Consider the following 14910-nt stretch of genomic DNA (forward strand, 5'->3'; position numbering starts at 1 on the left):
GCGAAACACGTGTATCAAACTATCTGGGACAAGCATAAGCATTATTAGAGAAATCGAATTACTTAATACAATGTTGAAATGTTTTTTTTTTAAGGATTTTCTGTGGGAAATGCTTGGATCAACATGGTGCGATAACGGTTGATATCGTTGTTGTTATTATACACACATTTCCCTGTATGCGCCGTAAAGACGCTCGTATAAACGATAAAGCTATGGCAAGTCAGAACGTTGATTTATTTTCTCGTATACGAATACGACAAATATGATCCTGGCCCTGAGATAAATTTATAAACGGAAGCATTCATGGTCGGAAGACAAACCACTCGTGATAAAGAAAGTCTATATTTGTTTGCCAACGTAGCGGAAACCAGAACTCTCAAAAGACCAAATCGTATGAATTTCAAGTTTGTAACGTTAGTATATTACAACGATCTTCGTTTAGGGAATATTCTTATTTCTGAATGGGTGGGGGTCAAAATCTCGAAAGACCAAAAAGTCAACTAGTCGAAGACCCGAAATTTTCGGGAAACGAATTTTGAAATATCGAATGATCAGTGTACTGAAATTGGGATTTTCGATAAATCACCCAGCATAATAACTGTTTTCACGGAAGTTTATTCGACCGAACGCTATTTTATACGAAAAAGTATATTCCGAACAGTTGGCATTCCGAATTAGCAAAGCACAAAACGTGAAGATGTAAAAAAATGAAAGTTCCGAAATCAAAAATTGGGATCGGCAGATACTTCGAACAACCAAAAAACGAACAAAATTATTCACCGAAAATCAAAGTTAAGAAGGAGCAAAACCTCGATCCGGAAAATGCAGGACCAGAATCCCGAAAGAAAACGAAAAGACGGAATTCGTGAAATTCATCAACTCGATACTAATCACCAAAAAATTTCGAAAATTTTTTTGTTCCCTTAATTTTTGCGAGAAGTGTAGTTTTATCAAGATTATGTCATTGTATTAGACAATCGTTCGTGTCGTCAAAGTAAAAATAACGCAAAGGAATCAGTAATATATTTTTAATAATGTCACTGGCACACAAAAATAAAAAAGTGGTTTGTACATTTGGCCAGACCCATCTAGAATTATGTATTTCGATGCGCTGAATCCAAATCTGAGGTCCGTTTGGCCCGTACACCCTCAAAATTTTGAGTAAATTGCAGAAAAGCGCTGAATATCGTTAAAAATCATAAAAAATTGCAGTTATGAGAATGGAAAGAATTTTCTTTAACCAGATCAAGTATGTTTCTTATGTATTTTGATGCGCTGAGACCGAATCCGAAGTTGGTTGGATCCGTACATCTTCCAAATTTCACTAATTTCGAAAAGACGCTAAAAATAGCAAAAAATCGTAAATAATAGCCATGAAATAGCAGATAATATCAAAAAATAGTATTGTTCTCACGCACAGCAATAAACTAAACATGATTACTTCCAAATTAAACTATGACATTCGTAGATTGTAATTAAAATTTAAAAAAACAAACGACCTTCATTGATTTTACACTATTCTTCGCTTATATCGAACTCTTTTTTTCTTCGAATGATCTATGCAGTGGGTTCCTCTTAACGTGTTATATTTTCTCTCGTTATTTCTCTCTTTAGAGTCCAGCAAAATTCGGCCTTCATGTTGACGTTTCACCTTCATTGATACTGATACTCCATTTCACCTATGTCTTGATGAAATCGTTCTCCTTGTTCTTCACTGTAGTCTCCAAGGTTTTGAGGAAAGTAGTCGAGATGAGAGTGAAGGAAGTGCAATTTAAGATTCATCTAGCAACCCAAATTTAAACAATTTTCCAATAACTCTCACATCAAATTCTGGTAATTCTCACTTTTTTTATTCCCCAAAAAATTCTGAGAAACATTTATAAAACTTTGCCAAGCGGCTTTCTCCCTATCGTCCATTTTTTCGATGAAATTTTTCTCTTCAAATAAGCTCGGAATTTGTGTGAATTTGAAGATAGTTTTGGATGAGATCCTCAGTTGCGCTTCCTTCACTCTCATCTCGACTACTTTCCTCAGTGAAGAACAAAGAAAACCATTTCATGAAGAAATACGTGAAATGGAGAATTGGTATCAAAGAAGGTGGAACGTCAACATGATGGCCAATTTTTGCTGGACCCTAAAGAGAGAAATAACGAGGGAAAATATAACACGAAAGATCGAGCAACCCACTGCATAGATCATTCGAAGAAAAAAGAGTTCGACGCAAGCGAAGAATGTACTATCAATGAAGCTCGTTTTTTTTTTGACATTTTAATTACAATCTATAAATGTTATAGTATAACTTGGAAGTAATCATGTTTAGTTTATAGCTGTGAGTGAGAACAATACTATTACTTGATATTTTCTGCTATTTCATGGCTATTTTTTACAACTTTTTGCTATTTTTTCGAAATTTACTCAAATTTGGAAGGTGTACGGATCCAATGAACTTCAGATTTGGATTCATCGCATCGTAATACATAAGAAACATACTTGATCTGGTTAAAGAAAATTTTTTTCATTTTCATAACTGCAACTGTTTACGATTTTTAGCGATTTTCAGCGCTTTTCTGCAATTTACTCAAAATTTTGAGGATGTACGGGCCAAACGGACCTCGGATTTGGATTCAGCGCATAGAAATACGTAATTCTAGATGGGTCTGGTCAAATGTACAGACCATTTTTTTTTTTTTTTTTTGTGCCAACGTATTCAAACAGTATATCTCTTTTTCCGTACGTTCAATTCATTCAGGACATTATTACTTTGAATGGTGTTCCACATTCACGAACGCGTCCTCGCCTCACTTCACAAGCATAACGACATCTATTAACTGGAAATGGTGACGTTGGAAATCATAAATGTGTTTCAGACGTCTTGCGACCTTTCGGTATTTTGTCCATTCTTTCTTCGTGGGTTTCAAGATTTTGACCTTTCGTGTCTTTGGTCAGTCGTTATTGATAAATTCGGGTTCGGGAATTTTCGAGAAAGGCACGAGTCTGACATTTGAAAAGTCGACTTATTGATTGTTCGGTATTTTCGCAATTGACTATTTTGCCCTTCGTAATCTTGTCCATTAACAAAAAAAAAAATGTCCCTACAAATTTATTTATAGAATTTGCGTTCTCAATGGTTGTTTTTCTACTAGACAACTTTTCGTATTTATGGTCTTTCCATGTTTTTAACTATCAGCAATTTAATTTTGGACTTCATCCCGTTGAATTTTTGGTCTTTCGTATTTTTCTAGCCCACCCTTTGGTAAGTTTAAAATTGTCTAAAATTCAGTAGACTATATATTGAAGCAACACTCATATTTTCCAAACATTTTTCCGAAATTACTTTAAATTAGCTAATAAAAGAAACCCATGTCACAAATGTAAAATGGTTTTTAGGGGGGTTTTTAAGGGGATGTCATAGGCATTGAAAAAACTTTTAACCTCCTGCAACGCAAGTGTATACGCAAGGAAGTTTTGACACCGGTGGGCGGAATCATCTTCAAAAGGTTTCTTGCGCATACATGTTTGTCGTACGAAGGTGAAGATTTTTTTTCAAAAGATATAATGTCAACCTAAAAAGTAGTAGAAGGTTTCTTTGAACTTTTTTTAATCGCATTGAAATATCGATTTTTCACCAACATTTCACGGAAGTCTCTTCTCAAGTATGTAGTCAACGTTGCAAAATATTAATTTTATTATTTTACATTTACAATTCCCTGATTTTTGTTAAGACGTAAAACTTCGAGAATCTTGGTTCTTGATGATGCATTTACAACGTATCTATGGGGGAAAAAAGATAAAAAAAATGATTAATCGTTGGATTTTGACTGAGAAATTGAAAAGAAAATTGCAGTTTCAGCCCCTTTTAATTCTCCTTTTCAACTGTCGAACCGTGAGACTGGTTCCAGCCTTTCGCTAACAATAAGATGCAGAATATGACGAACAATGACAATGATATCTGCAACAGCACATATTATACGTATTATTACAGTTACACATGTTGGGTGTCGAGCGAAGATACGAACATGCAGCTGGGATCTGGTTAATTAAATTTCGGAATCACACGGTTGGAACGGCGCTTAGTAGGTCGGAGGCATTGTTGACGAACGTATCCGAAAGCCGAGTAATCGAATTCCCGTTGATTGCGGACGACTCGGGGCGTAACGAGATCGAGGGAAAAAATGTCGATATAGTCAGGGAACTTGATTTGTATGTCACGGAGTTAACCAAAGCCGGAAACGTCTACTGGCGTTTCATTTCCTCCTGCTTTTCAGACTCGTAACCTGTTCTAGTTGTGCAAATTCGCCGTCACCGCTTCGCCACATTGTTCGACATTTTGGAACGACAATGGAGCGACTCCAAAGAAGCGTGCCGAAAACTGCGAAATGCCGCGATGTCTCTTTTACACCTGATACCTGCGCGCAGCGGAGTGACAAAAGTTTCCCCCTCCACTTTTTTATTTGAGAACTAATGACATTCCTTTGCCATAGCAACAAAAGTAAATGTTGAAAAGGAAATTGACTAGTAAGAGTGGCAGCATTGATTATAATGATAACAAACAATGGAAACTTGTTTGCTTTTCTATCTCGAGAGTGCGCTGCGATAAATTATGTTACCAACAAACGTGGGGGAAAATTCAAAGGTTCTACTAACCTTTGGTTACTTTATCACCCAGCTCGATTCAGGTGGAAATTTCTTGCAATACATTGTCTCGAGTAAGGGTCCTATACCGAAGCATTGAATTTTGGGAATTTACATCTCGCCAACGAATTATTTAATTCATGAAAAGAATGAAAAATACCAAACCCGTTAGAAATAACATTTTTAGTTAGCAATCAATAAAAGCATATTTTGCAATATTCATCACTTAAAAATCGACACATAGTGTTCAATTAGCTTCACAACTGATAGTAGATTGTACATCAAGGAGGCAAAGTAGATATCTTTAATAGAACAAGACATGGCTTTTATGGTGTACGCGATGGTTTACGTAACAAAAGTGCACAATTTTTTTTTTTGTCCTGTCGTAGAACCGATTATTTTAAGTAGTGAGCCGACCGACAATTTTTTAGCTGTAGTTACTGTACAGTCTTCGACTATTTTAATTTTAACTATTACCGAAAAATGTTTGTGAGTCTTGTAGCTGTAACCATGAGATACTATGTATTGCTGTTCGTTTTGATTATGGTCACTTTAACTACATTTGCTTTTTATAAATATTGCAATAACCGAAACACGTAGCACTGATGACTATATACCTAATCTCACATTAAATAGTTACTCGAGCCCCATTTTTTTTGTTGCTAGAACAGTACTTAAACCTCGACTTAAGCGTATCTACATTGATACTTATTTCAGTACAATGTCTTTGACGAGGTTGACATTGTTAACGTTATCGTAACAAAATATTGGTAAGAATTTCACTATTTTCAAGTTTCCAACACCTTGAAAGCAATTTAGATTTCGAAATACGAGTGTGTCTTATCTTATTACGGATTGTTAAATTTCAGACAATTCTAAAGTCGCAAAATAACAGTTTTCTCTCAACACGAATCGTTATGGGAACTTCAGCATGCTTTTCTTTGCAACCATGCATATAACAAAATGGAATTTCCCTCTGTGATTTCCGAACGAATGTAATGACGCAGGTCGTAACGTCCATGAGTGCAGATAGCTGCGGTTATAGTAAACATTAGGTTTCCTTTGACTTACTGCCAAGGCTTGTGGTTACGTACATTTATCGTATCGTATCGCTCTTGTTATATTTTTATTGATACCTTCTGTAAACCGATCCACAAGATTTCAGTATTCTTGTGGAATTTTTCCATCTCCTTAAAACAATGAGGGTAAAGTTAGTAACGTTACAGTAACAATGCAGATTTAGAAAAAATCGTTACTTTACACTTTTAGGATCGTCTGAAATTTGATAAACCATAATAAAAAAAACATGCTCATATTTTTAAAAGCCAACTCCTTGATAGTCATTCAAATATTGCACAGCAACGATATTTTCCTTGATGTTTTGTTACGTTAACGTTACTAACTTCAGCCTCGTCTGAAACAGGTATTCAAGTAGCTTAATATTGCCTGAAACACCAATCTTAAGGTTTTAAAAACTATACTTTTGTTCTAGAATACTAGACCTTGTGAATTTTTGTTATTGTTCTTTCGTTCGGATGGTTATCCATATTTCTAGACTGCGCAGAAAAAAAATATTTGAAGTTGGTAATGTTATCGTGACAAGACATTAGAAAAAAACGACTATTTTCTTATGTTTACAATGACTTTGAAGGGTCCATGATTTCGAAATATTTTGTTTTATTACGGTTGACTGAATGTTAAATAATTTCAAAATCGAGATTTAACGGCGTTTCCCCGAAATGAATCGTTACGATAACGTTACTAACCTCAACGTGAAAAATCTTTGATCACTGCTCTTGCAAGTAGGATCTTATGAGAACTTGTACCATGTAATTCAGAGCTCTGTCGGGGCAAAATCACTTTTCTACCGGCATTGATTGTTCGTAATACATTCTCATCCGTTGATAAAGGCACGTAAATAAAATTACGCGATTGTTTCCCTCCCTTCGTAGGTAAAAAGAAATTTCGAAATTAGTCAGTCGCATTTGATTCACATGATGCGAGGACCTGTTTTCCTCTCTTCATTCCGAGCCCGGTGAAACCCCGCGAGGTTAGCAGCGGGATGAGGAAGAAAAAGAGAACGAGAAGAATCCTCTCCCAAATTACCTATTTCACCACATTTGGTTAGACTCGAAATTCGCCGTTTCTTATTTACCTCATATCCTTCCCTCATTACTCGCTCTGTTCGCTGTACAAGAGCCTGATAATTTATTCGCTCGAACGATGAAATAACACCCACAAGTCACAACACCTTCGCACCTGTTCGCACTCGCATTGTTTTTGTTTCGGTTCGTCACTTCGTTCACACGTCAAAGCGCAGCAGCGCCGCCGATTCGAAGGTTCGATGCGTGACAGGATCCGACATCCATATCATAGCGTCCTTATCTCCCTAAAGCAAAAGCCGTTACAGAGCAGCCCGGCTGTTCGGTCGAATCCAAGCGTAGGCATGACGTAGCCGTGAAAAAACGTTAGCCGCGCGACATACCAAATTCCACAGCTTTCCCGATGCGCTCGCTGCTGTCGTGCCTTCCGATTGGCTCTCGAAAGCGCAAGCCGAGCGATAGGAAATTTCTCCGCTCGCGTATAACGCGCAATTTTTCCGTTGTATCAACGCGTCTGACACGCAACGCCGCCGGCACTTTCGGATCGCGATGACCGGACCGAACTTGTTTGACGCTCCGCGTGCGCCAACTCTAGCAGCCAACTATCAACGGCGTCCGACTCGGGCGACGCGGGATTGTGTGCCTTGGGTTAGCACATGGGCCGAACAGCTGCCCGTTTCCTATCCCTACCCAAACCGAGGAGACCCGGGGACCCCGTTCCATACCCTGTGCGACGTCACTCCGAGAGTCATTGTGACCGATTACCATATCATCATCTCCCTCTACCCGCGGATGGCTCGTCCCCGTTGCTCAACGCCGAACAAGCTTCTCGCTTCAAGAATTACATTTTCACGGAATGCCGTGTGCCACCGTCACGTGCCAACTCGGCTCTCGTTTTTACCCACCTAACCGGAAGAAGATTCGGCGGTGCATTTCCAACGAGCCGTACCGTTGTACCATCTCTGTCAGAAGTTGGGAAAACTGTGGAAAAATATTCAGTAGTGCTGTTTGCGCCAACAATGGTGAACACGAATGAAATTTGAGAAGCGCGAGGTAATGACATGATATCGGCAATTTGGGATAAGATTTTGCAATTGGAAAATTCGAAATACTTCAAACTGTAATGCTTTTGATACGCTGATAGTGTTTTTGGGCTTCTTTTGTTCATAATAAGGGTTTCCAGAGACAGGCTGAAAAAAGTTTTGTAATCACTTGCCTACAACGGTTATCTGAACTCCGATTATGGTTAAGGAATACTGCGGTTTATATATAAATAGCAGTACCCACATCCTGCTCGTTACTGTTACAGAGTAGGATAATGTGTCGACAAGAAATCAATCGAATGACAAATGTTATTAAATTACGGTAAATTTAAAAAAAATCAGCAATAATTTTTCTGAGGAAGTTTTTTTATTTTTCGTAAGAAACGATTTTTATTCTCTTTCACAAACCGGTTTCAGTATGTAATGATAAATAACTCACGGTTTTATGACGTAAGGCTTGCAAAAAACTAACGTTGATCGAAAAATATTAAGAGACATCTGAAAAATTGTAAAGGTTTGTCAAAATGTCCTGATGAAAGTAGAATTTGTAGGTACTTCGGAGCGTCTAATGTACCTACTTTAATTCGCGTTAAACGTTGCTATTTATTATGTGATTCTTACGAGTAATAAACCGCAGTTTAAGCAAGATTCTCGTGGGAATCTGAGCTGGAAGAAAACCAGGGATATTTAAAGGTGTAATTAGAGTGATAAAAATTAATCCTTCAAAAATTTTACACATCTAACTTAGCTGGGATGGGAATTAGGCCACATATTTATATTAGCGACAAAATTGGAAGATGATTTTGTACGGACGAGTCAAAATAAATCACTGCAAAGAACTTCCGTTCAGGTAAAAAATGTTTTATTTAATCCACATCTTGTTTTTCAATTGACTGTAGCCTTGAAGCCACTTTCGAATATCGCATAAACGGAGCAGTAAAATAAGTTTCGTTTGTGGTATTTAAAAATTTACAACTAACGGAATAGCGCATGCTGTATAAATTCGTCAAAATTGACAAAACCTGGTTGCTCTGTGGATTAAGGTAGGCAGAAAATAACCGTTGGCAGATTCTGATCAATGTATTGTATACTACACATTTGAATTATTGAACGCTAAAAGGATATTCTATTTCTTTGCTTCGATAAATTAGAGTAAACGGGAAAATTGGAATCGTGGTGATTTACTCTAGTATACAAGCACCGCTTTCAGGTGAATTGATCGAGTATACTGGGCCTGTGAATGTGAATCGTAATTCACTTTTGCCGGGGCCTTATTCGGAAATTTTCCCCACCTGTCAGAGTGAATCAGTGATAGAGAGGATTGAGCCCAATGTTTTTGGGGAATGTAATATTTTTACATCCATTTTCCACGCGACATAACGTCGGCCATTGAAAGACGAAACAAACAAAATAATGACCTCATTTATTAGTCTGTTTTCTGGACTGACAAAAATCGTCCACAGGATAAGGTATGATCGCTGAAATCTGACGTAGGTATAAATAACACATTGATAGAATCAAAAGTTTCAAGTGGCAACTATGGAATACTTCACAGGGATTAGCTAAAGAAGTTCATACATGTTTGAAAACCATTTTGACACCCTAAAAATGATTATCATCGAGTACTCAACTTTGAAATAGCTGAAAACTAATGATGTGGTCATGTCATCCCTACTGACCAATCCAAAAATATTGAGCTCTATCACGTGTATCACCGTTTCACCTTACAAGTGAGAACAATTTCAAAGTGAATAGGTGCCTAGCTTAAATATTGCATGACAATAGTGCTATGATAAATCATTCGACAATTTATCACTTCTAGAACCCAGGAAAATCCATCATCTGGGAATACTGAAATGCCCATAAATACGTATAAGACGAAAACAATTCGGTCGGCAATGGAGTTAGTAGATAAATTTGGGGCGAAATGGTTCGAGTTTAGCCATCTGCACTATTGTTAGCTGCGCTCAGTTTTCTGGTTGGGAATATTTTCTGAATTCGACCAGTCATTCCAGACAGGTTTTTACCGGCAGGCTCGTGCTTGAGAACCGCAAGCATCGCGTGCAGCCACCACCACATCCATAGCTATGTGCGGAATAGTGATAGATTTCAGAAAGATTGGTTTCCGGTAATTTGGTGCTGGTAGACTCGGTGCGGCATAGGAAGGTCGTTTTCTTGCAGGTAACAACGAAGCGTCTTCAGGCATAGAGAGCTACTGACCCTGTCTGCAGTGCCGAGGCTTTAAACGCGCGGAGAATGCCTCAACTGGCCAGAAAGGAATAACAGACAACTTTTCGTTTTAAATTCTCACAGTGGTTTTAGTGCAGGATACGGGATAAGGACGACCTAGACCCATCTGTTTACCAGATGAACACCTACACCCATCTCTTTACTCATTCAAATTTATATCGAAATACAGAGAATTCTATTACGAATACGATGGTATAAGGTTGCCTGGGTAAAACCAGTCAAGACTACGGGTTGCCTAGATTTGAAACAGTGCGCGAGAGAGAAGCGCGGCGCGTAATATTGAGTGCGATAGAGAAGGACGCAGCGTAGCTAATGCTAGTGACGCAGGTACCAGGTAAAAGAGAGTGCGCCGGCTCTTTTCTCCGTGTGTTCGAAAAGGACAACACTACTGCCGAGAAACATTTTGGGAGTAACAGACTTGGAGTAATAGTTTCGGCAACCAACCTTAGCGTGTTCCTTATGCTTCGTACTTTCGATCAGTGGTGATTTCGTTTGATTAACAAATAGGTAAAAAATTTAAGAAAACATTCATTACATTAATTTTAATGGAGCGTAGCCTTGACCGAATTGCGTCAAGCAAGGTATTTGCGATATGTTTGTCCGCATGTTAAGATAATTGCTAAAAAATAGTATTCTTCTGGTGAACAGATGGGTGTAGTTCGTCCTTATTTCGTATTCAGTACTATTTACGGTGTTTGCGAGACGCGAGTCTTATATATTTCGAATCTTCCTCGACTACGAGGAAAAACCACACATCATGAAATCTCTCATTGTCAGCTGATCACATCCGCGACGGACATGAACTTAAGATTTCTTTCCATTTCCGTTCTTGTTGTTTTATAATTTTTTACCTCGTTTCAATTAGCGAAGAAAGTATCGTAGTGAAAACTTGAATCCCAGTTCACACGGTGCGGCCAAGCTGTGTTATTGTACGTACAATTTATTTATATATGTATATATATCTCGCGGAGAGACCTCATTTCTATTCCAATTTGCAACGCAAACTTATTTACTCGCATCGGAGCCGGTGTAGCGTAGAAAGAATATTGAAGATGGAATTAAGAGGTGTGTTCTTTTATGTATTGGCATCTAACAGCTAAATTCAGCTAGTTACCTATATCCATCGTTACAGAGAGCAGCTTGATGAAAATGTCCAAAGTAAAACTCAAAAAGAGAATAAAAAATTACGGTAGCTGCGTTAATCAGATGTAGTCTCAAAATCTCGAATATTATAATACACAAACAGTCATTGTATGCGCTTGATAATGAACAGGACAAGTTTCTAATACAATACTTGCATGGAAAATATCCAATCGCGGCTAACGAAGTCCAAAACAACTGATAAATTACCAAGTTTATTTCTTGCGCACAAAACGTATGGAGTACGAGTATATTATTAATTGTAGCACCTTACGTCATTAACATAATAATTTAAGTTTCAAAATTTAAGAAAAATATCTTAGAATATAGCTGTTTCGGTGAATTTTCTAAAGATCAGTGTCATATTCAACATTTTTCAACGATTTATGTATTTTCATATACCTAGATACTGCAAAATTTTTCGATAATTCACAGAATAGCATAAAAAACTTCAGTAAAACATCTAATGTACGTTTTATATATAAATCGCATCGATTTCCTGACGAAAGTACAAGTTATAATACGATGATTTCAACAATTTTTAACGCAGAAAATTGCAATATTTTCGTCCGGTAGTTTCAATCAGTTTTTGAGAAAAATAAAAATGACTAAAAAATGGAAAATAATTTTTTTTACAGGATTGAGTGGACTGATTTGTTTGAAAATTTAATATGTTATGAAGGCGATTGAGAGCTTTCATAGACACCGTGGACCGACTTTTAGCTTAATAAATTCGTGGATCATAAAAATTATTTTCTCTCAATTTCTTAATTAACGCGATAGTTAAAAAAAATAAGAAACCATTTCTCTTCCCGAAAAACCGAATTTCCCAATAAGTTCTGACCGAATTACTGCAAATTATCATCTTATTATTATATAAATAGTACACTGACATTTTTCTCAATCTTCCTCAAAAAGTTTTTCCGATGGTTCGCCTTGACATTGATTACAATTTTTTTGATCAATATTTCTTTTTTTATATTTTAACATACGACAAAATCCACATATGGTTTCACCAATAAAAATCTCTTCTGTGAAAATCGGCGAAAACTCATTCAAGTCTTCTCAAGTCGAAATAACTTTAGCAGTTCCTGCTCTTTGCTTCATGAATTGGTCACAAATTGAACACTTAGTATTTTGTGATTTTACTGAAGACATAGTTATAGAAAATATTAAAGGATATTCATAAATAAAAACAGTTATTTAGTAACAATAGTAGTGTGTTCTGTACTTTTCAAATAATAACCTTGAAATTGTGATGCTCAGAGATTTTTAGTGATTTTAGGAGCACTATCTATAAGCGATAAGCGAATAGGTATTATATTTTATTGTGATATTTATTATCTCTAAGAAAGTGATTTATTTCAGTGTATTATTTACCTTATCCACCTGACTATGATCTACACACTGAACAGTCAGTGCTACGTATCTTGCTTCATATACTTGAAGTTTTGATCAATCAAGCTTATTTACAAAGTTTCAAGCTAACTAAGTTTCTGTAATTATTCAAATATTTATCGTGGAATCTCGATATCAACACAGAATTGAGTTTTTGATTAAAGTTTATCTATCAGAACTCCAGGTAAATCTCGTTTCTGAATTAGGCACTGTGAACTAAAAAATTTGGTTAGTAAACGAACAGTACAAGACTTGATCGTTGAGAGCTCCACAACATCAAGACTAAACTTGTAAGAATTATGTTGTATCTTGTGAACTTTTACTGCAAAGTGACCAATATTTAATTATATGAAAGTCAACTCGCGTGAAACTTTGCTTTTACATTGTAATCATTATAATTATGCCGAAAAACTCGACTTGAAATTCTGAATGTGTAAAAATTTCAAATCTTCCTATAGCGATATTATAAAACTACTTTTGATGCACCATAAAGTTGTACGAAGAAATCTGTGGACAGATTCGGAGATTACAGTCGAAGGAGCTACACATTTTGAAATCATCAATGTTTCACAAGTGATTTCCTGTAGATTTCCAATATTAGGAAATTGTTTAAATTCCTACTAATCCCCAAGTGGTTCTTAAACGTTTGAAACTGCTTGGCATATTGCTCATTTCCAAGTGATTTTCAGTATTAAAGTATAGCTCGAATTCCAGTGATATTCAGTGATTTTCGACTGATTCCTTAAGTAAATGGCCCCTCGATGCTGGTGTTTGGTCCTATGTTTAGTGGTTCGTATTTGAAAAGCTAGCCGTCCATGCGCATGTCACACAATTCTGATTCACTCAAAGCTTTTATTGATTAAAATATAGGAAGGATGTTTTAATGTTCTAGATAGACAAAATAACAGATTACGTAAAACAGAGCACTATACATGTTATACATGCTTGTGAATATATGAAACCATGAACAGTGTTCAAGTCTATTTTTTTTTCTTATTATTAAACCTCATAGCTTGCATTATGTAGCACAAAACTTTCCAACCCATATAATGATGAATGAATAAACAGAAATCGAAGGAATAACAGAGCTAAATGTGATACTTGCTTGCCAATCGGTGAGCAAGGTCGAGGTGCGTGTCTATCTCAAAGCCGATGGAGAACATTACATACGATTGTACGATTTCTCGGCTACATTAGATACTGTCTTCCAAGTAGCACTTTCGTCGCCGAGTTAGATTTCACAATTACGCCAAATGACACTCAGGTAGTGAAATACGTTTGCCATATGATATACATAACTGATTACGTTATCATCAATATCATACCAGAGTGGTCATATTCTGTAAATTTAACATGTTTTTTTAAACTGAAGCAATAGATCAAGTTAAACACTTCATCAAAACTACAGTGCGAGGAAGCTGTCAAATTTTTCACAGTCACGGTTCCGAATTAGAATATTTTCATCACCGCTCTCTGAATATATTCATAATTAAGCATCAAGGTTAGTTTGATGTGATAAAACTACTTTTTGAATAGCCTGGAAAACAGCGGTGTTACCGCAGAAGGCTCTGCAGTTTTTATTCTATTACGTGTTAGCATAGTTTTCGTTCAAGTCATTCGTATGAGAACTAATAATAATTCGCATTTTGCTACACTGTAATCTTACCTCGTATTGCTGTCGCATTGCATATTATTTCGCGACTGATGGAATGGAAATGTGTCCCATGTAGCATGCTGTTCTACGTCATACAAATTTTCTCACACCAAGGTCAAAATAATCGCCATGTGGTCCGACTCGTTAGTAGAGTAATTTTTTGACGAGTATCTGACAGGTAACTCTTTTTTCGTGTAAAATATAGCTTGTACATTTTTGACATGTTTGTTTTAGAGCACGTTCAAATACTTCCTTATTCATTATCCCGACTATTTCAACAACTATGCTCTTATAACCCTAAAAGTGAAAGCATCATTGTTCAAGAAAGCGGAGCCATGCTTGGTCCAATTTTAGCGCCGCAAGATAAGTGCAGATAAAAAATCGACGTCAATGACGTTCAGCGACTTATTTCTTACACATGCAATTTTTTCAACTCTGGCTGTGATGTTTTTTCCGTCCGTTCGTTTGCATCGCATGTCGCACAGCTGACAGATTGTTTACGAAATTTAATCGTATGCCGCATTCAGAGCGTTGTCAACCCTCTGGTGGCAACAGGTGGTACTCAAAGTGAAAATGGACTGTACTTGGAATTTCAGGACCATACAACGATTTCGCGGAGTACATTTTTGTTCTTTGTATTTTATGTTCGTATAATAACCACGATTTTAGTTCTGTTCTCAAGGACCAGACA

General features: G+C 36.8%; 1 protein-coding gene across 8 annotated transcripts in view; it reads right to left on the minus strand.

Annotated features, from left to right (window-relative positions):
- The window catches only part of wake (wide awake), a 292797-nt gene that overhangs the window by 47702 nt on the left and 230185 nt on the right, over positions 1 to 14910 (minus strand). Inside the window, exon 1 of one of the 8 annotated variants that reach the window (XR_006881953.2) lies at positions 6788 to 7340. The exons of 6 other annotated variants lie outside the window; for them this stretch is intronic. The gene's annotated coding sequence lies outside the window, so the exon portion shown is untranslated. Of the gene's footprint in view, positions 1 to 6787; positions 7341 to 14910 lie in introns of those variants that run through there. One more of the 8 variants, XM_046615326.2, reaches the window with a different exon arrangement.

This window comes from Neodiprion pinetum, chromosome 3 (assembly GCF_021155775.2).
Source record: "Neodiprion pinetum isolate iyNeoPine1 chromosome 3, iyNeoPine1.2, whole genome shotgun sequence".
NCBI classification, from domain to species: Eukaryota; Metazoa; Arthropoda; class Insecta; order Hymenoptera; family Diprionidae; genus Neodiprion; species Neodiprion pinetum.